The sequence below is a fragment of the Aythya ferina genome, assembly GCF_964211825.1.
Source record: "Aythya ferina genome assembly, chromosome: 27".
In the NCBI taxonomy this organism is placed as follows: domain Eukaryota; kingdom Metazoa; phylum Chordata; class Aves; order Anseriformes; family Anatidae; genus Aythya; species Aythya ferina.
The window spans coordinates 2,347,436-2,371,311 of record NC_140310.1 but is presented as its reverse complement, the minus strand read 5'-3'; the positions used below and the strand labels follow the sequence as shown (position 1 = coordinate 2,371,311).

The following is a 23,876-nucleotide window of genomic DNA, read 5'->3' as shown; positions in this document are numbered from 1 at the left end:
GATGTGGAGACCTCTTTACCCGCCCCCCAAACAAAAATAAAGTAGTTAGCAGACTCCTGAGGCAGCTCCCATTTTGGCAACAGAGACTTCTGTGTCTAACAAAAGATGCCAGACTCAAAACACTCCTGGAAATTGGGAATATTTATATCTACTCTCATCCAGGAGTAGCCCAGGTCTCTCCCTCTGGCATAGGAGATGATCACAGTCTCAGCACTGTACCACTCACCACATTCGTTTCCTCCATTTCTTTTTTTATACCCAGAATTAGGTATTAATCATAGATTGGGCACCCCATGAAACAATTTGCTTCTGTAGTCACTGTGCCCTGCTTTTTATGCTCCCAACCCTGCCAACTTGGGAGCTGCTGGCAGCGTATGCAGGAGGTACGGCGACAAACCTATACAACACGGGAGGAGTTCGCTCCAGAAATAGCAGGGCAGCACCGAACAGGGAAACAACACGGACTTGTGTGCAATTCCCATGACTGCAGAAAAGTCTCTTGATCTTCCAAGGGAGGGTTTCCATATGAAGAAAGGAAGAAAAGGCTTGCAAGCCCTCACTGGCAGCAGCTTCATGGGAGCTTGCAAAGCTTCCCCTAGGATCAGGGGGAAAGGCACTGCCATCGGCAGCAGTGACTTCAGTGAGCACCTCGTGGCAAGCAGCCTCTCACGTATGGATATGTGCACATCAGCTCCTCAGACCCCCCGCTCTGCCATTTCTCAGGATACCAGTGAAAAGGCACCCGTGCAGAGCCTTCTGTGACAACTGTTGATCTTCCTGCACCCCCCTCCACACGCTTCCTACAGAAATAGAACAAGAGAAACATTTTCAAGTGCTTTCAGTCTTTTAAGTAAAGGCAGGGAAGCAGAGGAAAAAAAAAAAAAAAAAAGTAGAGAAGGTTTCCAACAAAATGCTTCACGCATTTTGGGGAAGCCAAGGCCTATTTGTTAGTTCCACTGGAAAACAAAAATTGACTTTTAGCTGGTGCCATTCCAGAGCATTGGCTTTCAGTGTGCGCTGTCTTTTCACATTAGTGGATCCGCTGCTGCATCCCAGACTGACAGCTGTAGGGAGGGAGCACAAATGCAAGAAGGGCTCTGTACTCACAGAAGAGGCACGAAGGCGATGCAGCAGCTTCTCCCAACACGCCTGTTCTGCAGGCACTCATCCCGAGGGCAATTCCCCGTGACACATTCATTTCTTTTCTGCCCGGAATACCAATAAGAGCGCCAATTAGGAGGAGGTGACTTAGATGGGTGATTTCGAGCCCGGCGTAGGTCAGCCCTCAGATGTTTGCAGCAGGCACAAAGGTGAGTTCTCCCCCGAGCACCAGCACAAGGCTGAAGTGACAACTTCAATTAGATGGGAAGGGTGTGCAGGTCTCCTGCTGCACCTCTGGAAGAGCAGGAGTTGCTTTCCTTCCTTTTTTTTTTTTTTTTTTGGAAGGATCACGGAGTCCATGGTGAAGGACTCCAGCAAAATTTAACTTCAATCCTTTTGGGCGCAGAAGGTGTAGGGGAAGGGGAGCCAAACAACAAAACCCAACGACAGATTGCAGCTGTGAAAGCAACCCGGATTCAGTAACGTGATTTCCATAACGGGGTAGGTTCAAAGAAGCAAAAAATAAAAATCACCTGATTCTGACATTTCAAAGTCATGCACTGCAACGTCCATTATTCAAATCATTTTTGATGTAGAGTAAAATAGAGGGTTAAGAAATCTCAAAACATTTTGATCTCCATGAAAATAGAATAAAAGATAAAGCTTTGGAATTAAAGCAACTGCATGCCTCTTCCTGAAACTACCTGCAGACAAAAGAGGGGTGTGTTACAGCTTTTCACTTGTACATTTCTACTACTGATTAATAATCTTACTGACTTCAGATATGATTTTGGAGACCAATCTAAAATAGAAGCTGTGAGCAAGTTGATTTGAGGTTTTAATCTGCATTATTTGGATTATACAGCAGATTTCCCCAGACCAAGTATGTATTTATTGTTCAGCTTCCTTTTTAATGCTATTAGATTATCTACATATTTCCCAAGTTTCCTCTAAAACGTGTTGCACAAATATTTGCCAGTCCTGCAGCAGAGATTCTAGATGAGCTCTGAGGAAGCCCAAAGGAGAACTGGGCACCCGTCCCCAGCTTTATGAACCTTTCGGTCTCAAATGAGTCCTAAAAATCAAAACATTTTATAGATCTGGCATCTTCACTTTGAGACTTCCTATACGCTTTCAAAACAGATTCCCACCCTTCCCCCAAAGGGCACAAAACCAAGCAGCCAAGCATTTCAGCTGTATTTTTTCTCCCTACCCATGAAACCAAGTTCAGATCTGCTCGCTGCTCCTCCATCAAGACCTGTTAGCACACGGGGAGAAAAATCTCCTGTTTTAAAATGGAGAATCATCACATTTACCCGGACAAATCTGAACTCCGCTTACTAAGTGCTAAAGAGAAGCTATTCGAGTTCTCCATATGCTCGGCAGGGCTTGCTAATCTTGGGAGCACCCACATCACACATGCTCTACCCAACTCCTCTTCCCCACCCTGCCTTCAGCAGATGCCAGTAACATCGATGCATCTGTTGCTGCCTCACAAGTTGCTTTTATGTGCATTGGGATTTGAAGGGCACTTTCTGGAAAATAAACCTGTCACGGCAGCTGGAGAGCACATCGGCAGATGAAGATGATGATGTGAACCTCCGAACGAAATCAAAATTGTTTGCTCCAAGCTCCCCTCTGATTTCTTAGAGCCTGACTCTGAACCCCATCCCAATTTTAGCCTGCACCACAGACCTGAGTGCTTAAATTGAACCACAATTAAGCACAAAACCCTGTGCTGCTAGCAGCACCAGCCAGCAGGAGCTCGGAGGGCTGAGCCACTCCACTTCCCTGCTCCTTCAGAAGGGTCCAGCATCAGGGGGGCTTCACCTCCAGTGTGCTTCAGGTGCCCGTGACAAGCAAATCAAGTGCCAAGCCCCTTTGCTGTTGTTGTCTGTTTTGTCGATTAAAATTCTTTCCTGGTTTTGCAGTGAAAGCAGACGTTGGCTCTGCCCATGGTCTGGTGAACCGATTTCTTTCGCAGGCTCCAAGGTCTCTGTGCCCTGGTGCTCCAACTAGGGGTGCAAGCTAACAGCACAGCACTAAACAAAGGTCCTGCCATACTTCTTCAGGCTTTTTTTTTCCCCTTTCCAAACTCAGTGACCTTTTGGAAAAAATAATTCAATACATAAAATGGTATTAACGCTTGCATTTACGTACTGATATGCTTTAAAACCTCTGGCTCCCCTGCTCCATCTGTTCTACCTACAAATCATAAATTCCTAAGCATTACCTACATACTTGGATTCTCACCCAACCTCTATTAAACTCAGCAAGAAAATCTGCTGGTTTCAGTGGCAATTGCGATGAAGGCTAATTTTTTTTCTCCTCCCAATAAATACCATAATCAGCTGTTGTGGCAAGGCTCGTCACTTCTGCTGATTCCATCTCTCTGACCATTTTCATAAGCCTTCAAAGAGTTTTCTTGCTTGTTCATTGGCGACTTTTACCCCCAAAGGCTACAAAGAGCATTTGGAGAAAGGTACTAAGTACAAAATGAAAAACTCTACACAGAGTTACTCGCTCAAGTGTATTGCTCCGAGCCAGAAACAAATCTTGTTGTCAAAACTAGAAACAAACTAGATGGGAACGTGCCCGTGACCAGATGGTGACCTTGTACACCAGATAGCCAAGCCTTGATTGCACTCAGCACTGGACAATACCAGGTCAGCAGTGTTTAAAATAACCCACGTAGCACTGATGTCACTCACTAGCTAGCAGAAAAAGCAACAAAAGACTGGAGCCTTACTTTACTTTTCTGGAGCCACCAAATTGCCAAGATACAACATCAGCAGGCAGAAGATACCCTCCAGCTGATGCTCTAATCAACTTGCTGTATCACCATGTGGCACTGGATTAAATCAGATTTTAAAAACTCAGCCTTAAGCTCCGCTCAAAGAGCAGGGGCACCTCATCTCCTCCTCAATCAGTTCCCAAACAGCTGGTTTTCAGCCCAGTGCAGTAAAGAAAGCAAGCATTGGAAGACAGGTTAGAGATGGCTGGGGACCGTAACATCTTGATGTTATGCTGGGATACAGAAGTCCCAAATTAGCTAAGGGATACTTGCAGTAGTAAATCAGTAGTAAGAAAAGCTTTTTTTTGTGCCCCTATCATTCAACACAAGTTTCTTAGGGCCATCAGTGATGGCATATGGCTAGTGAGACTAGATGAGGCTGCTCTAAGGCTGTGGTGAGATGCACGGCAAGGGCTGCGTTAGCAAAGCTGTGTTCGAGGGCAGTTTCTCCTGGCCTGTCCAGGACTGTTTATTGTCACCATTGACAATAAATTGACCCAAGATCTTCCAGCTCAACAGCAAATGCAGTCACTCCCTAACACAGGGGAGCATGCCCAAGTAAAATAAACAGCAAGACCCTTATAAAATAAATTGTCTAACTGTTTAAAATACTTAAAGTAACCTAATTCATCAGCAAGGAAAACAGCATGTGTGATTACAGAGTGGAACAACTATTTTTCCTACCAAGGGCATGTCTTCATAGCGAGCTTTGAATATCATCTTTCACCTACCTGCATCCACACACAAAGGCTTCAATTGGGTGACACTTTCTCCCTAGGATAGTCACTCATCATTGGAGAGAGGCTCAAACGCGAAACAAAGCTGTCACTTAAACTGATAGCCTGCCTTCCTGGCAGGGAGGATGCCAGTTTGCTCTTAGGGGTGTTGAATATCTTCCCTAACGGGCTGGCTGGAAAGGAAAAAGTTGCATTTCATCAAACAAGTCAGGTTTGGAGCTTGTTTTTTACAGCAAAGCAAGACCTTATGGAAAGTTTGTTAGAAGCAAACAAACAAGCTCAGAGAAAGCCACATGAAATGATAGCTTTAAGTTCAAGTTCTCTTCTCCTTGATGCGGAGCTAGAAGGAGATGCTGAATCACTCCTATCCCAAGGGAACATCCCGATCCTAAAGCTGCAGGGCCTGCCTTTATAAGCTAATCCATATACAGCACGGAACAAACTTCAGGAGAACAGCTCAGTATGTGATTTGACAGTTTGGTACTTAAAATGCTTCTCTGGGACAGGGAGAGTCAGCAGAGCAGGAACCAGATACCCAGCTCCTCTGCAGCCCAGGGATTACTCCACCTACCAGCCCTTCTGCAGTGACTCTGCTCGCCAGCCTCCCGCATCAGACTGTAAATTTTGCCTAGAAAAGTTTCCAAGTCATAAACAAGACGCTTCCCCGAAAAGCTCTGGGTTTGAAATACACTGTGACCAGCAGATTTTCCTACAGAAACTGCCCCCTTGGGTGTCCAAGCGCGAGACATGCAGCATACACATGCACAGGAGACACAGAAATACCCTCTCCAAATGCTGGAAAAGGCTCAGAGAACAGCACACGGCGAAACACCTACAGCTCCTAGCAAATATATCACAAGTGCGAAAGGAAAATCTGAAAGTGCTTTGCAGGGTGGTAATTTATAGCCGGGCTGAGGCCACAGCTCCACGTTACACCCCAAGTTTAACACGCTGGCAACACCCCAGGCGCTCGCTCCCCTTCCCCACCTGAGGAATGCCGTCTACCAAGTCCCACGCAGGCGGCAGGCAAGCAGCCACGCTGCGATGCAAGCGTCACCCAGCCTCTTGTGTAACACAGACGTGCCCTAAGCAAAGCAGGTGAGGCCCTGAGCAGACACTGCTGAGCTCCCTGCAACACACCCAAGGCAGTTTAGGATGCTCCTACCCCCAGACCCCAGCATTTCCAAGGCAGCATTACCCACAAGCAAACACCCACTTCTGCACCGAGGTATCCAAGTTCCTGTGCTCTCATTAGGCCCACTCTCTATTTGCCATCAGTTCTGCAAACCTACAGCATCTACTCCCTGCACCCACACACATCTGGTCACAATCCTTCTCCTCCCTAAACAAACTTTGCTTTCCTCTCTGCAGTTCCTAGGGATTGGGCTTATTTATTTTTCTATCAGCTCTGAGCTTCAGCTGCCTGTATCCCATTAAGCGTGGCTGTTCCCCAGCTGGATGTGCCCTCTCAGGTGCACCAAATGCTACAGAAGAGATAAGCAGCATTCGACCCCTCTGTTTTGCACCGAGGGATGCACACAACATGCCTCGGGCAGCAAACATCAACTCAAATGTGAGTCAGTGCTCCGGCTCCAGCAGCAGCTCTCGTGTGCGCAGCCCTTATGGGGTCAGAGCTTTCCCCACACACCCAGAAAGGAAGTTTGGCAGCTACGTACCTAAGCCTGTTTTCCACTTAACCCCTCACCTTGACACAAGAGCCTCCCTGCCTCGGAGATTCAGCCCAGAAGTGCAAACCCCCAGATTTCACAGCTCAAACTTTCACTTCCAGCAGGAGCAAGTTGCCAACACAGGGCCCGGATCACGTCAAGCACCGCTGGCTGCAAGCAGCCCCTAAAAGCAGCCCCAAGGGCTCAGGCAACTCCTTTCCAAGCAGAGATGGTCAGTCGTGCTCAGGAGGCACCCAAGTCTGTTCAAGCTCACCCCGCTGTGTTAACTGACAGCTTTAAACGAGCCTGCTCATTACGCCATCGGGAAACAACCCAGCAGCACACCGCGTAGCTCAACCCCTGCAGACAAACCCAGGGCCCTGCTAACTCAATTAACCTGACAGGTGTTTCTGGGCTAGGTGAGGCTTTGCTCACTGCAAAGCATGCAGGAAGGTGAAGGCGAGGAGTCTTCTGGGGGAGAACATAGCCAGATTAAACAGCGGTAAGGGCACGCAAGTCAGATAGAGCACGCATCTGCATGAGCAAGCAGGCTGGGGAAGGAGCCAGAGAAAGGGCTTTGGCAAACTCCTCTGCTGCTCAGGAGGGCAAGGGGGGAAGAGGAAAACTTGTGTTAGAGGAGACTGAAGAGGAGTCGGTAACTTTGCAGAAGTCAGCAAGGATTGTTTCTTGCACTTGTACAAATAAGAACCCTTAGACATTTCCCTTGGTTTCAGTAGGTTTGCTGCGTTCCTACACAAACCTGTCCTGGAGGGCCACAGGCCTAGGTCCCATCGCAGCTGCAGCTCACCCAAGTAAACTAAAACTGCAGCAGGTTGTACATCACAGAAGGGGGCAGGACAACAAGTAAGGAGCTACATCAACAGCCTCTAAGTCCCAGAGCTATGGGGAGAGATGAATATTTTAATAGTTTTTCTCTTTTTTTTCCCCCCAGCAAATGATAGCAGCAGTTTAGAACTTATTGCACCACAGTAAGTCCCCAACTTCTGTGGGGAGCCTTGTTTCAAAACCACAGCAGTCTGCCATGTACAACTGGCAAGACTCTGAGAGCTAACAGGCACACACAGCCATTTGGAACATTACCTACAATCACAGGGCTCGTCCTTACAGAAACTGGCAAAGCAAAAATAAATAAATGTGATAGGACACTGAAAAAGTAAATGGATTTTGGGTAGATCTGAAGTTCACAAAAAACATAATTAAGCCCCAGCTTTCAGAAGTTCAGCTGTTCTGAAGCTGGTTGCAGAGAGCTCTGCTCTGTGGGATGGATTATTTCATCTCGTTCACCTGCTGCAGGTTTGTGCCTTGGCCCTGGTCACCACCAAAGATCCCAGCAGATGCAGTGCTTTGCAAATGTGGGCCCGTCGTGCTTAGCCAACAAACACCCTGAGCTGCTTAAACAGCACAAGCCAGCAGGAACCCTTCCTCCTTCAAGTTCCAGCACCAAGCACATCACTCCACAAACTTTAAAAAGAAGAAGCAGGGCTCGGATGAAGCCAAGGCAGGACACACTCAACAGCCTCGTGCCCGTTCCAGATTTCCAAACCATCGGCAGCGCAACAAGCTCCGTGCTCATCATGGGGCACCCTTCTGCTCTCCACACCCATCTTCATCAATCTCTACGACTTCCAAAGCTTCCAGGATTCTTCTCGTATCCGACTGAAACCGGTCACCAGGCTCCACACAGGCACGAGCATGCGGATGTCTCATTTCCTTAGGAAAGCAAGAAGCCACGGCTTTTTTTTATGCTTCCTCTCAGTGCATGGCTTCAGGCAAGCCATTCTTCTTCTGTTTCTCCATCTGTGAGTGTGAGAGAGCATCTACCTTCCCCACAGTCACAGATGCTTAATTAATTCAAAGGGTGAGATTCAGCCCTTTGCAGACAGCCAGCGCAGGACCCACTTGCTCCCCGCTCCCAGGATTTCGGAGGAGCGCGAGCAGCACTCACATAGCAGCACACGGAGAGGTCACCACAGCGAAATCCTCGTCTACTCCTCATATCAACTGAAGCAGATGCACCCATTACCGAGCCGCTAGAGGAGCATTCCCATCGCTCGGGGGCTAGGGCTGAAGCACCGCCACCGTTTCTAATGTTTAACAGAGCTGGTGCTTCATTTCCCCGGGCTGACCGCTTGTGCTTGCTTGCGATCGCCTGCTGGCATCTGTCACACCTCCACAAAACCAAAGCTCCAAGATTTCTAGGTGTGTGTAATACCAAATACAATCCATCCCATGTCAGTGCCCCAGAACTCTCTTTTCTTACAGCACTGATGCCAAAAGCACTAGCTCGAGCTCTGTGTTAAGCCAGGTGTATGCTTTGTGGATAATAATCCAAGTTTGTTTTATAAGAACACAATATTCACAGGCAAATGCTTCTCTACACATCAACCACTATTTGCTATACTCTACAGGACTATTCAAACATTTTCCTCCAGAGAGCAGATGCCATATGGGTATGTAGGCTCAATTAGCACATGCTGACAGATAGCAAGACACAAAAAAAATTCAAAGTCTTGGCAAGCTCCAAAAGTTACTGCATCGATTATGTCATATCGCATCTTGTGGTGCCTTAACTTTTGAGGTTTCTGTGCTGCGAGAGGGAAAAAATAATCCAAAAAGCAACAAGAGATTAAAAGGCAAAGATGGAAGGGGCTCCTCACGGCGGCACCAGGCTGGGAGCGATCAACGTGGCGCAGACCATCCGGCCAGCTTCCCTTGCCAAGGGTGGGCAAAGGCCTTTTGTGGAGCAGACGTTTTATTACTCACAGATCCCTGATTGCCCAAACTGATCTTAAAGCACTTTGGCATGTCCCAGGGGTCATTAGAGATGACTTCCTCCCTGCATTAATAACGAAACGGCTCTTAACCAAAATTAAACTGGAGAGGCTTAATAGCATTTTAAAATTGACAAATCTTAGATAGTTAAATTCTTATTCCCCTCTTGCCCATACAATTAGCAATGGGAGAAAACCTCAAGGTTCTCTCTCTTAAGTGCTCAAGAATCCTCAAAATTTCTACAGGAGGTGGAAACGTGTAGCCACCCCCTCTGATTAAAGACTTTAACACCTCCTTTGGCGCCTGTGCAGGGACTGCACAAGAACGGACAAAATACACCTAAGCAAAACCAGAAATAATGCCTGGTTTTCCAATTAAAAAAAAACAATGGGACTGTGAGATGGATGTTCATCCTCTGCAGTTATCACAGATGGACGACTTGCTGAATTCTTTCAGGCTGGGTACGCGGGTGCATGTCTGCCTACCTGCCACCACATCACGCAACTTCAGCGCACATCTTGCAGCGAGCACCAGCTGGACACAGCACATGACCCTTCGCCTCCTGGTAAACGACCATCTGTACCTGCAGACACTGCTAGAGACTTGAATAAAGAAAACAAAACAGAAGAGCAGTACTTTCCAAGCCCACCTATGTGGCTGAGAAGCCAGTTTTGATTTTCAAATTAGAGCAGTTGTTTCAATGTCTGTAGCTCTCAGGTAAAGCTCTGAGTTCTGCGAAGGCTGCCGAGAAAAGATTTTTGATGAGAGATTTATACTTTAAAGTCAGTTGGGGTAATACTGTCACAACATTCATGGCTGTTTGCTGACAGAGCCTTAAACCCTGCTTCTCTGCCTGTGAATTTACAGGGTGGCAGGGGGCAGCCACCAGCTGAACACGGAGCAGGTGATGGATGCCCTCTGCAAGCCAGAGCTTTCCATTTCTGTTTGACTCATCCAGCAGGAGCAAGTCACGGGAAGCAAAAATACAGGGTGAGAACAGGCTCGGTGTGCAAAACCCAAATCTGAGGAGGGCAAAAAAAAATCCTGCCTGGTCATCTCATGCTGCTCTTGCAGCAGGTGAACAACGTGACATAATAAATATGCATTTGGAGTTGCTAATCACCTCGTAATGAGAGCAAGGTAGGAGTCTGGGGGTGGGGAAAGGCACAAACAGCCCTGCCTTACAGGCAACACTGCTTGAGCAGCCATCACATTCATCTCTGCTCCAGGCAGATGTAGCACCCTTAATTCACCCTGGGTGTACACAACCTCAGTGCTGGGTTTACACAGAGAACCATCCTCTGAGGGACACCAGTCCCCAAGGGCTCAGCAGAGGCCATTTTAGAGGGTGTTGGACCCTTCTCGGTTTCATTTCCCTGGCTATATCTGGACTACAGGTCCAGAGAGAAGCACTTCAAAGCTCCAACAAAGTTCAGCGTCCCTGGGCAAAAGGTTTTCAAACTACAAAGCCTCAACTGCTTGTTGACCCAATACTTAAGGGAAATAGGTGGAGCCTCGCTGATCAAACAGCACCAGGGAGCAATTCACTGCTCTGCTCTTAAAATCACGCTGCGAACCTCTCTCGTACACCTTTATGCACATCAACTCGAGGGAAAGGATTTGAAGATCAGGGAACAGTCTCACATCTGAGGATGGGGACAAATGACCTTTTCCAGCTTTGAAGAAATAGCAAAGGGGAAACATCCTTGGCTGTTTTGAAGGGGGAAAAAAAAACATGCTCACAAAGAGAGATAGATTTCTTAGATTAGACAAGCAGAAAAGCATGTTGCAGAGCAGATTTCCAGAGTGTTTTCAGAAACCTGCTGCAAAGCCTGTGGCAAGAACTTCAGCCTTCAGTAACGTGCCGGCTGGCAGCCTGCAAGCAAACTTCTGCCGCAGTCCTGTTGCTCTCAGAGACGCTGCTTTCGCCAGCACGTCCCACCACCTGATGCTCAGCTCACTCGCATCCCTCCTCCACCGCTGGCCCTGCTGCTTCACTCGCTCGGACAGAGAAAGGGACTTAAAAAGGGGCACGAAAAGGAGCAGTTGTTTATCCCCGAGCGGCGCCTCCACCTTGATTCGCTGCCAGCTCCTTTCCCCCTTCCCACCTCGCTGTGTGTGCCGCACAGATGTTTGATGCCGATGCCTGCTTACTTTCTCCAGAGCCTTCCTGCAGCAGCTGGTCCCCTGAGACAGCCTCGCTTCCCCTGGCTCTCCCTTCTGTTACAGGCAGAAGAATGGCTCGCTGCTCTCCTGCAGAAGCCCTCCAGCTCCCATGTTAACCACAAAACCCTTAAAAAAGAACAGATCTTCTCTTCTTTTCTGCCTCTTTTCACCCAAGCCTCAGCTTCTCCCCAACAATATCGTTGGGGAGATAATGTCCACCCATGCAGCAGGCCTGGGACAATGCTTTCAGCAGATTTCGGTGGCTTCACACCAAATAAAATTGAATCCAGGCTGAAATTAGCACCAGTTTACTTCCGTGAAACAAAAGCTTGGGGGCACTTGGCAAGGAATAAAAGGAGAAACAACACAGTGGTGAATTACCTCTTGTCTTGCTATACTACGTAGACACCTCGCTGTGGGAGGCCCAGTCAGAAAGGCCTTCAAGCCATGGTATGCCAGCAATAACATATGTTGATGGGATAATTTTTCTCCCTTCCCCAAGAGAATAGCAACTAAGATGCAGAGAAGGAATGTTGATTTAAGTAGCTCTGCAAAAACACCCTTCTGTTCTTCTGAATTAATGGCTTCTGGATAAATGGAACTTCTCCACCAGGTTAAGTTAAATTTAAGCCATGTTCCAAAAATATAAAGTTTCTTCAATTTCATTAACACTGAAAAGCAGTCTATCAGAGATGCATTTTCATGACATACAATTCTCAGGCACTATATTTTATATGGATGCAATTATTCCATCTATTCATCACTGAACTACAAAAATCCAACCTTCAAAAAGTATCATAATGCAAGATTCACTGAATCCAGCTGATATTAAATATCAACAGGGCTCCATTATCAGTTTTTGTATCTGAACACAGTAATATCAGCCATTACTCTCTTATATTAAAGTTGTATCTTTGCAAGAGAATTACTTCCCTTGGCAACAATGGTAAATGTTAACTACCTTGAATATTTCAGTCACATATACATTATGTATAAGATTGTGATCTGCTAAACAATAATGGAGAAAAAGAGAAAGCGACAAAAAGATTTGCTTTGTGAAAGATTTCTTTCTGTTCTCGGAGAAAAAGCACATGCTATACAAGAGAGAAATATTTGGAATAACGTGTCAAGTCTTTTTTCCACTGGGACACAGAAATCCGATTTAGTATTTCTGAAGAACAGAGTTGTGCATAGCAAAACAAAGCATTAAAATAAAATAGTTAATGTTATTTGTATGACAGCAATGCCTAAAGACTCCAAGCAACATCGTGGTGAATTATGTAAGGCACTGTGCATGCAAACCAGAAGAGGTCCTTGTCTTTCTGGTGGATTTGAATTGTAAACTCTTCACAGCACAGAGCAGAAACAGTTGGCGTACACAGATCAAAGCAGAGCAAGAAGAGAACCCCGGTTTTCCCAGCTCTTGTTTAAAGCCCTATCCCAAAGGTTACACTGCCTCAATCCAGTTGCTTTCAAGCAACATACTGATGTACCATTCCCACACCTAGGATCACACTAGTTCATCGGATTCAGCTTTGCAGAACCCAACAATCTGAAGCCTGCAATTCTGTTGCGGACACCTGTGACAAGACCTCACTTTGAAGATGGATGCAAATTATAAATCTCATCGCTTTCCCAGAAAGCAATGTAAACCCGCGTTAGGATCAGGTTTAAATTACTGTTTACATTGATAACTAAATTGAAAATTACACTGCTTGCATGCATTACACAGGCTAATTCCACATCCCGACTTGCAAATATTTACAAAGCTCTAACTCAGTCATTAAACTAGATACTTACAGATCATTTGGAAACCACCAGTTTATGTCAACTTCATTTTTCAGGGAGTGAAATGAGGCATTAATGGGTAGCAAAGCAGCTGAAACTCCCCATCATTTCTTGTTCAGATGCACAAGGCAGGAAGGTGGTTATCGATAGCAAGGCTCAACAGCCTCAACTGTGGTGCCAGCGATGGCAGGTTATGCTGTTTTCTGCTCTCCTTCCCATTCCTGACCATTTTTCCAACCAACTGATCCATTCATAGCCGAGTGTACCACCTGGCCAACCTAACAGGTACACTGAGGCAACAAAATGAGAAGCAAGGGGGCTACTATAATCAATCCTGCCACCCTATGCCCAAACACGTGAGCCCTTAGCTGTCTTTATTAGCTTTTATACTTCAGCTGGTCTAATTCAAGCAAGATACTGCTTCTGAAATTGGAAGGTCTGTCTTAATCATCCCGATGCCAGAGGGAAGCAATTTGAAGCACCAACAATGCTGCAGAAGAGCCCACAGAGATGTTGCTTTCAGGTATGCCGTATCTTTTCCCTCCTGGAGAAGGATTAGATGTCCTCGCTCACCACAAGTAGTGCTTGACTTTTTACGTACTCCATCTAATTTCACCAAGAGCACTCATACTATTCAGCATCAGTATCTGCACTGCAATCTAAAACTCGATAGCTATCATGTAAAACTTTTAAGAATATAGATATACTTCAATGTATATTATAGATAGTCACAGACATTAACACTTGCTCGTCTATAAACTGATTTTATAAAAGCTATATACATCTATTATGGATTATTGAGATGTTACAGGGGCTCTTAAAGCCCAAAAGATCAGGGGGTCTTTCAGAAGATTGTAGAATTGAACAGATTGAGTAACAATCACCATTAGCTATTCCTTCTGCCATAACCTTTTTTTTTTTTTTTAAGATAAAAAGCACCTATAATCATTGTAATTTGGTGCCAAAAATAAATTGTCCTACTCATGTCACCAAAGGCTGTGCCACCCCACAGCCTAAACTTTTACTAGTTGTCTTTAACTGAATTGCTGTAGGCTTGTACAAAGGTGAGTTTTTGAACCCATTTGAACACTTTCCTTAATTTTTGGCCACCTTTTGATAGAAGGGCATGAAGTTAGAGACTGGCAAGCCACACATACTACTCTGCCTGCACACACTAGTACCCCCATGGTGTCTACATGAGTTCTGTTTCTACTTGTACAAGAAAGGAGCATTTTTGTTCTGAAACAACAATAATAATGCAAGTAGGAGACAGACTGCATGAGGACATCCACCCAAATAGTAATTCCTAATCGTCTGGGGAAACATATGGCCCTTGACACAGGCATTTATAGGAAACCAGCATCCCTAGTTCGAGTAAGGACAACACGAGCGAACAGTTGAGATTTCTGTTGCATGAAGAGGGCAATGCATTTCATTACCCATCACTTCATTGACATTTTTCCAAGAAATGCTTAAAGGTCTCTGTAAACTCATTTCTGAGGATAAAAACATGAATTTAGGCTCCTCCAAGAATGGTCAGCATAAAACTTACCACAATGTAAAAGCCAATATTGAAAAATCATTTCAAAAGAGAACCCAAGCCATTTGATGGGCACAATAGAAATAGCACAGAAAAGAACTGTTGACATTTCCTTAGGATTCATGCAGAGCTAAACTTGCAATAGCTATTGATTTTTTGTTTTCTTCACAAGTACATATACATTATTTAATACCACTGAATAGTTTGTAAACCAACTTTCTTGTGCTTTTGAAATATTGATGCCTTTCAGAAGGTTGAAACCTCTACTGTAAATCTCAATTCCATCTAAAAATCTAAAATAGTGCACCTTAATCTAAACAAAAGCAAAAACCAAGTGTTTTTTCATAATTGTCAGGATACCCTTTATGTTTTTTTAAAAGCCAGTATTCAATTGTACTCCACTTCTCCCTACAAATTTATTTTTCTTTTCCTTGTTCAGAAAGGACTTGTTCTGAAACTTCCTTTCTTGCAAGTTCAAAAGTTTTCACAGTAGGCCAGCAGCCTTTTTAATTTAGCAACATCCCTCCTACTACAGCCAAAAAATCAATTGCTTCAAAGTACAGACCAAGAAAACTCCATATAAACAAGTATCAAATAATCTTCACAGATAAGTAGTCAGCTTACCCTGCAAAGACTAAAAGCCTTTCTTCTGTTCACGCATCCTAACAGAACTACAGATAATTTTGTTGGGAAGAATTCAATGACATTTTTGTTGTTTACACTAAAACAACCACTAATACTTCAATATACATATTCATAGCCACCGTGCCAGTCTTCCTTCCCCTCCCAGCTGAACACCAAATCATTATTCAGTTGAGATTCACAAGGGACACAACAAATAAAGATCAGAGAGCCAGGGTGAGGATCTCACAAGCTCTCCAGGGGGTTCACTGTGCAATCAGGCTCAGGAGCCCCTGAACAGCAGGCTCAGTGCTCGAATGTAAACATTCAAATGTAAAGACAATCTCTGCCCGCTGATACTACAGATCAGCATTTCTCAAGTCTTTTCTTTATGTGGTTTGAGAATGGGACACAGTGGTAAGTCTTGCTTAGTTTCTACCAGATATTCAGCAGCTCTTCTCTTTGTCAAGTCCTTTTTCTCTACGCAGCATCCACTCCTGCTATTTAAACACTGATAACCCAGGATCAGAGAGGTAGGCAGCAAAAAATATTATATTAGCATGCACTGGGTTTTGTCACACCTGCAGAAACAGTAGGACTGGGTGCAATCCTGTTAGTCCTAGAAGCATAAATCACCTTGATTTCCAGCTTCCACATTCTTCAGAAAACTGTCTCAGTGCTGAAAACACACTAAAATTCTGTGTGCTCTGCTAACACAAACAAGAGAGAAAAGCTTTTGATGTTTTCCACATGTGCTTCCCACAGGGATTTAACTCAGGTAGGCAGCTACCTATGGGCAAGCTGAGGCACAGAGCGCTGAAAAGCAGAACTCAGAGGAAAATGGTTACGTACCTTTACTTAGAGGGATCTTAGGAACTTGAGGGATTCGGTCTTCAGCAGAAGAAAAATGGCCAACAAGATTTAGTTTACCACAGTTTACCAAATAGCACCCATCAGGGTTGCTTTCTACCTCTTCATGTTACTCCAGCCTGCCCAGACAGCAGTAAATTGGGGTATTTGGGGCACTGGAAAGACAGGATCAAAGTTCAAGGTCCCACTTGCCCACCTCCAACAAGGTGAAGCACCAAAGATGGTCCTGGACTGAAGTCTCACATCCTCCCTTTGACTTTACTCCCCTAACATAGGCAGAGGCTCTGCCATGAGGGAGCTGAGGAGACATTTCTTCTAGGGCACCAGCAGGCCGCTGCTGTTAGGCCTCACCCAACTTTCCTCTCCATAAGACATAAAATAAGCACAGGCCAGGCATGGCACACATCAACTTAGGTTTTCATATGCTTATTAAGGTGTCTAGGGTGATACAGATTGAAGGTTATGTATAGGGAGCCTGAACACAGGTCTCTAAACTGCACAACTGAAACCTTACCAGAAGTTGACACAAACTATAATCCGTGCAGCTTTAACAAACATCCCTTTCTTATCATACATCATCAGTTAAATTAACTCTAGACTTCCAGACATCACAGCGCAGCCTTCTACTAGTACCTCTACATCTCTGTTGACCTGTCTTAACCATCTGTTATTTGCATTATTTATCAAATTGACACCATGCACAGTGCTCCACCAAAAACATACGGAAAGACAGCCAGGAAAAACTTGCCCAGATGAACTTAGCATCTAAAAACTATAAGGCACGACACGAGAGGAAAGCCAAGTGTGCCACAGAACATCTTTCAAAAGGCACTGGACAAGACAGAAATTCACTGCCTCTCAATCGATACGCCTAACTGCATTACATGGATAATCTAAGACCTGAAGAGAGGTCAGCGATGCTCACAACGAAGGGATGGCTCCCAGTGGCGATTCCTGCAGCTTTACCAGTTACTACGTCCAGGTTTTGTTCTTGTTTCCTTGCCTGCAATACCTGACCTTTCTCAGGTTTACTGTCTGGGGCTATCAGTCAACATTTTCTTTTGATGGTTACTGCCAGCAGGAGTCTAGTAATGCACACCGATCTCACACATGCCTTGCCTGTTGCCATCCCCACTTCACCCGGATGCCTAAAGGTTGTTTTTAGCAGTAAGGCAGCTAAGGAAGTCCGAGCACAATAAGCTGTAATGCATTTAGATAGCCCCATTTGGCTTAAAGGCACTTTTACCTCTCTATAGAGCTGCTCTCCAGAAGTCTATTTCCAAAGGGAAAGTCAGAGCAAAACAAAGCCACACAAAGCCCATCCGAAATTTCCACAGATCGCAATTAGGATGCTTCTGCTCAGAGCTATTTTGTTGTGCTGCAATTCCTCACCAAAAATGTTATTGACCGTGAATAAAACATATAAATTAACTGCTACCAAGAGATACTAAAATATCTATTTATGTAGCTACATACTTCAGTATCTTCTCATTGATAGCAGTTAATCAATACGTTTTATTTTATCTATTCTATCTTCGCTACAACATTAACACTTATCTAAATGTTTCGCCCAACTCAAAGAGGTAATTCATCCGAAAAGCTAATTCTACACTTATTTAAGAACAACTTCATAGAGCTTAAGGCTGACTTATCTGTGTAAACAAGCACATAGATAGATAAGGATGCACACTTTAAAAACACTCTATTAGTATACGTTATTTTAATTTCTGCAACTCTAAAACCAACTACGTTTTTAAACTCTGTGCATGTAGGCAAAATGACTGCATGCTGATCTACTGGACCGGGCTGAGTTTCAAGCACTACTTCAAAACTTATTTGCATGGATAAATACAAACTGCTACCTGTTTGCATCACAACAGGTATAATTCCAGTTCTTTAAAGAAAAATAATTCCTTATTTTGGCATATTTTAAGCATTATGTGCTCCAGGTACTTACTTGTAAGTGTGTGGAAGTAGACTCATTGCAGGGATCTGCTCTTTCAAAGCCCCACAAGGCAACTGCACCAGACTACAGAAGCCCAAACCTCTGCACAGAGCCAAGAGCTTGTGACCACCTCCAGGTGAAGCAATTCAACCATCAGAGCTAAGCTGCCCCTCTTCCCCAGTTATGCCTTGTCTGCCAGCTGCTGTAAATGTGTTTTTTAATTAATGTGAAAACTCTTTGCTAGGCAACAGACAAGCTGCAGGCTTTGTTTCTTTTAAATTCACTAATAATCCATTATTTTTACAGAATTGTTCCTTTCTTAGGTGCTCTAGAAAGTACAGGACAGGCTTAAATACAGGCGATGGTTTTCAGAAGTCTTAACACCTCTTTTATTTTAATCTTTATGGTGGAGTTTTTTATTTTATTTTTATTTTTTAATCTAAGTGTTTTCAGGTCTTCTGAGTCATTTAATGCTTTACTGGGAGAGCAGAGGGGGAGACAAGTCATCGTGGCTGCTAGGACCTTGTAGCAAAATAAGAATCTCAGTTCCTATTACAATTCCTATTATTTCTTTTCTGGGTGAAGGAAAACAGAAAACTGTAGATCTCTAAGGTCTCAAACTCCAGCCAAAAAAAAAGTCTCATTGCAACAAAGTCTGTAGGAAGCCAGTCCTTATGGAAACAGAGACTTACAACAAAAGGATGGCAAGATGAGAAAGGTGTCCTGCATGTGGAAGTGGAGAATGTGAGAGATTCAGCCAGCCCAGAAAAAAGATTACGGGGAGGCAGGACTGGTCACTGCTGTAAGCAGACCACTACTTAAGCTAATTGTTGATGAAGGTGCTCACCCTGAGTTTCCTGCCTAGCATCTCCAGCTGATTCCACTTGCTGTTGGTTTTCAAACCTCTGACAACAGATTTGCAACAGTGATGCACAGAACAGGGACAGATTTGTTTGTTCTTGAAGTACGCCAACACTGAGCAGGTCTAGAAGATAATCTGAGCCACGCTTTGAGCCCCTTGTTAGTTGGGCTATTGAGACAGTGAACTGCGTATTATTCCCAAAGCACTTGCAGATAAACTGTAAAGTAATTAATATCAGAATTATTGATGCACAGCAAATATTTTGCGAAGAATTTATCTGAAACTCTGTCACCACTTTACACTTTGCTGCATTGATTTATAAATCATTGAACAAACAGTGGCATGTCCAATAAATATTTTATGAATGTTTGCCAACAATTTATCTTACATAATATGATATAAATACACTGCAAATACGGAGTATGCTATTTATAAATTACAACCTGCATATCATTAGCTACGGTTTAGAGAACCCGTTCATTCTTTTGCCTAATAAAAGGAACTTAAAAATGAATTTAGTCCCACAGTTGGGGTGCTGCAATGTGAAACACAAATCTCTCATGTGTAGGCTCCTTTACCTAAGTTTAAGAGGAAAAAAGCTCCCTGACATTGCTCAAAGTGTTTCGGGGATGGCACTGTTTTCTTTTTAACACAATAGTAGCTACTGAAATTCCTATTTCCAATGTTTCTTATAGCCCATACTCTGTTCATGTGCTCTTTTGTACATCTGCACCCATCTGCTTTTCCTGGAGTGATCCCCAGAGAAAAAGTTCTTTGGGCAAGGACTTTTTCTTCTGTTTTTTACAGTAGCCGGGATTACAGACCCTGTATCCAGCACTGGGGTCACGTGCGGGGTAAACACAACTATTAACTCAAACAGGTCACTGAAACCCCAGGAAATTCTCAAGTAAGGTGCCAGGCAGCCAGAAAAGGAAAGCTGTGAGCAACCAGATGTAACTTGGAAGTTACCTGTGTTCACCTGGAGGCTGACCCAGATGACCTCCAGAGGACCTTTCCATCCCACATTTTCCTACTGTTCTGTGATTTAATTTGCCCAATCCTCTTGCTTTTAATAAATAAAATGTCCATATGCAGTCAAGTCCTATTTTTCCCTGAAAATTCAGCCTGAATAAACAAGCAAGTCACAAGATGGTGACATAAAATCTATTTTGTTCTAAACTATTGGGGTATGCTATTTTTTTTTCTTCCCCAGCAAAACTCTACCGCTGCTGCTTATGATAGCTGCCTTCTGTTTCAACTCTAAATCCCAAGAGGACTTTGGAAGAAAATGCTTTCTTTTTCCTGCTTCATCAGCCTATCAAGATACTCTAGTTCCTGCTGTTCTGAGAACACACTTTTAGCAAATAAGAGTGCTTCAGATCACTGGGGAGTCCGAAGTGCTGATTGAAAGTCACGAGCAACCATAGTTTTTACGTTATCACATTGATTTTGCTTGCCTTTTAAATACGCAAAATATCACCGGGGGGTATTGCTGGCAGGGAAGGGGGGGAGACATGAAGGGATTTTGAGGCTTTATTATTTATTTCTGTTTCAGTTGCACCAGAAGTTGTCACTGAGAACATGGCTGCACTAGTGCAAAATGCTGGGCATGAGAGGCAGGCTCTGTACCAAAAAGTCTGCGATTGAAATGAGACACGCTAACATCTAGGAAGAGGGGGGGAAAAAAAAGGAAATTGGTATTCTCAAGGTCATGTGGCAAAGCAGTAGCAGAGTCAGCATTGCCTGACCCCACATGGTTAAGGCAGTAAAGGCAGCAGCCCCCCTGGAGCTCCTGCAGCCGCTGATGCAATGAGCTGACTTAAAAGCCATTGCTTCACCAAGGGCAAGGCCAGTTGTTCTCTCCATAGTGTCCACAGGAATGCAACAGGAATAAGATCTACTACCTGGCCAGCTGGCAGCTGATCATCTGCATCTTGCCTCCGTGAGAGGCAGTAACTCCTCACTTACTCAAGGCTGCCTTGCAGATGCACAATGGTTCAGCTACTACTGAGTTTGGAATGACTCTTCCTTTTCTGCCCAATTTTGGATACTTCCTAGGAAAAAAAAAAGCAGAAATTAGAGAAGCAAGAAAGCATTTAACAGCTTATTTGTACCTACTTCAGAAAGCTCTTGTCTTACCTGTAGATCAACCATGCAACAAAAATAAGAAATAAACATGTACATAGCTTGCTGGATTTTTAAAGTTGCCTAAATAATTGGCTAGGGCGATGTATCTTCAAGTCACTGAAGCTCATTGTGTCTTTGAAGTGAGCAGATCATGTTCACATCCATCTCTGCAGTTCATTGAAGACCTCCGAAGCGCTGAGTTAGCACTGGGGGCTGCTTGGGGCTGATGTTGTGGGAGAGAAACCTGGGATCTGCCTCCCTCAAATGTAGTTTTATTTTTGCCTCACTAGAATGTGTCTTAGCACAGTAATGACAAAGGTGTAATGTATCCCCTGACTCCAGTAATGACTGACATAATTCTCTTCTGTAGACTAATTGACTCTAACCTGCCTACATATTATTAAAATGCCAGCCACCAGGGCATCAAAGCAAACAATGGGCATTAAGCACCAGTGAAATAACTGCACTAGAAGCAAATGAGGGAACATTTGCTTCTGCAACTCCACCAGTGACCCCAGACCTTGGTGGCAGAAGCGCTGTGTTCGTGGCTTTCCTTGTTTTGCATTTGTCCTCTCTGTATTTCTATTTTAACTTTTCTACCTGTACGGAATTAGGGTGTCTGGAGGTTTAAAGAAATGGTTGAGTTATTCTTATTTGTTAATTACACTTGCTACAGTAATCAAATCTCATCTTTCCAGTGATGAGCAGAACCCTATGGTGATCAGGAAGAACATTTGCTGCTCTCGTAGGGCACTGGGGAACACCTGGAAACCTGCAGTTTCTAGGGAGCAAGATTAAAACCTCTCCTCTAACAAGCCCAAACTCCACAAAGTCTTCATTGCTATTACTGCTATGTGGAAGGCATTCCAATGCTTGTGTGTGGGCAATAATATCAGACAGGTCATTTCTTTTTCTAAATTAAAGGCAAGATTCCAGCTTGACCGACCTATGGCCTTGTCAACCCCCTTCTCCTCTGTACAGGTTTAAAAAAGTGCATTTAAAGGAACCCAATTGCTGGAACCTCCTAAAAATTATTTCCCTTCACTCTAATACTTCAGAAACTCAAACCATCATGATGCTTAAAAATATCTATAAAAGCACTAGATTTCCCACGTGCAAGTTCCTTCAGGGACTTTTTCCAATGGGGAGTCACAACAAAATTGTGTGTATCAATCTTCAGAACATTTCCAATTCATTATGGGAAACAGCAGCTTATTCAAAAAGATTTCTAAATCTCAGGGCAAATATTGGCGGCCTTGGAAATTGTTCCAAACAGCAGATTGCCTTTATAGGCTCTTCTTCCTTGGTTGCAGCTCCTACCCACAGCATTACCAGCACGGTGTAATTTCAGTGCCCTGCTGACATTTGCAAGGCAATTATTAGCAGGAGAGACAGGTAGCAGTCAATTTTTTTCCCAAAGCCTTCCAGAACCTGTTATTTGGTCGCATCAGTTGTTGTCTTTTGCAAAGCACAAAGTTCAACAGCTTTGGTCTGAAGGTCAGGCTGATTTTTTTTCTAGCTTGCCTGGATATTGCACAGCCGTGAGCTCTCACAGCAAGCCTGCAGCTTTCTTTGGGAGCTCTGCGACTCTCAGCACTCAGACACAGAGCAGAGTGTAAAGATGCCATCATAAGCAAACATTCGGTAACGAGATCTCTTCAGTAAGACTATCTGGTGCTTGCTAGGAGAGGAATCATTAGGGATACTGCAAAAGATTATTATTTCTTGGGCCTTACCTGGGTGTCTGGTGAGCTGCTCCATCCTCCCTTTCAGAGCGCAGCCACTTTCCACCAAACAGCTGGATGAAGAGGAGTGGAAAGGTCTTCCCTAAGAAGAGTGCAGGCATATTTTTAAGCTGAAGGTGTAATATAATCATGATTCCAGGAACTGACACTTGAAAAACAAAAAACAATATGAAACTCATAACAAAAGGCTAGAGCTGAACATGTTACAATTCTGGCTTTTTTCAAACCTAGGTTTTATCAAATTTCTTTGGTTGTAATTGCAGCCGTGGTAGACTCAATTTCTGTTACATTTGAGTCCCAGTTAGGTTTGTATAGAGCCCTTTTAGTTTGATCACTACAACCACCTAATTAACACTGGTTCAGGTAGCTCGGTACATGCTGCCATGACATCGTGCTTCGATCCAAAGCAACCCACCGCATGAATATTCAGCTCTTCATGACCTTTAGCACTTAGGTAAAGCATAGCTTTATGCCTCCAACACATTCCTAGAACACGACCTCCTTAATCGTCAAGAATACCAAAGAAAGTTGTAGGTCTCTTGCCTAAATTGGCATCAGTTTTTAAACAGCAGAAAACATTTACAGGCAGAAAAGCAGTAATTCAGCCAGGAGCCTGTGCTCGCAGTGATGAACCTTGTAACAAAACCATGACGGTTCTCATCTCCTAGGAGCATGGGAATGCCACTAGGCTTTTGACGCTCACTGAAATGTATTCTACTGCTGATCCAGAGCCCACAGGAATCAATGGGAGAGAGAGCAGGCGCTTCCATTTTCAGCTTAATAGGCTGTGGGTCAATGTTTTAAACTCAATTTGAAGAAGCCTAGTGTTTCAAGCGTCTTTTGCCCTGTCTGTAGCAGTGCTAAAGCTGACAGATATCACAATGGCTAATGCAGCTGGTTGTAAACTCATCACCTAGCCTTTCACTCCATTTTCTTTTCATTTCCTGTCTAACACTTAATTCTAAATACATTACCTTCGATGCAGCCAGTTGACTTTGCACGTCCATGTTTCCCTGCAAGCTGCCTAGCATACAGAATGCATACATCCATACATATTCTTCCTTTCCTTTTGGAGAAAAATACGTAAGTTTTTCAGGTGAGAAATGTAGAAGACAATATC

General features: G+C 44.1%; 1 protein-coding gene across 1 annotated transcript in view; it reads right to left on the bottom strand.

Annotated features, from left to right (window-relative positions):
* LOC311424346 (uncharacterized protein) overlaps nt 1–18,209 on the bottom strand; it is a 187,773-nt gene extending 169,564 nt beyond the window's left edge. The window contains exon 1 of the mRNA XM_084499418.1: nt 18,035–18,209. The gene's annotated coding sequence lies outside the window, so the exon portion shown is untranslated. The remainder of the gene's footprint in view (nt 1–18,034) is intronic.
* Between the last annotated feature and the right edge of the window lie 5,667 nt (nt 18,210–23,876).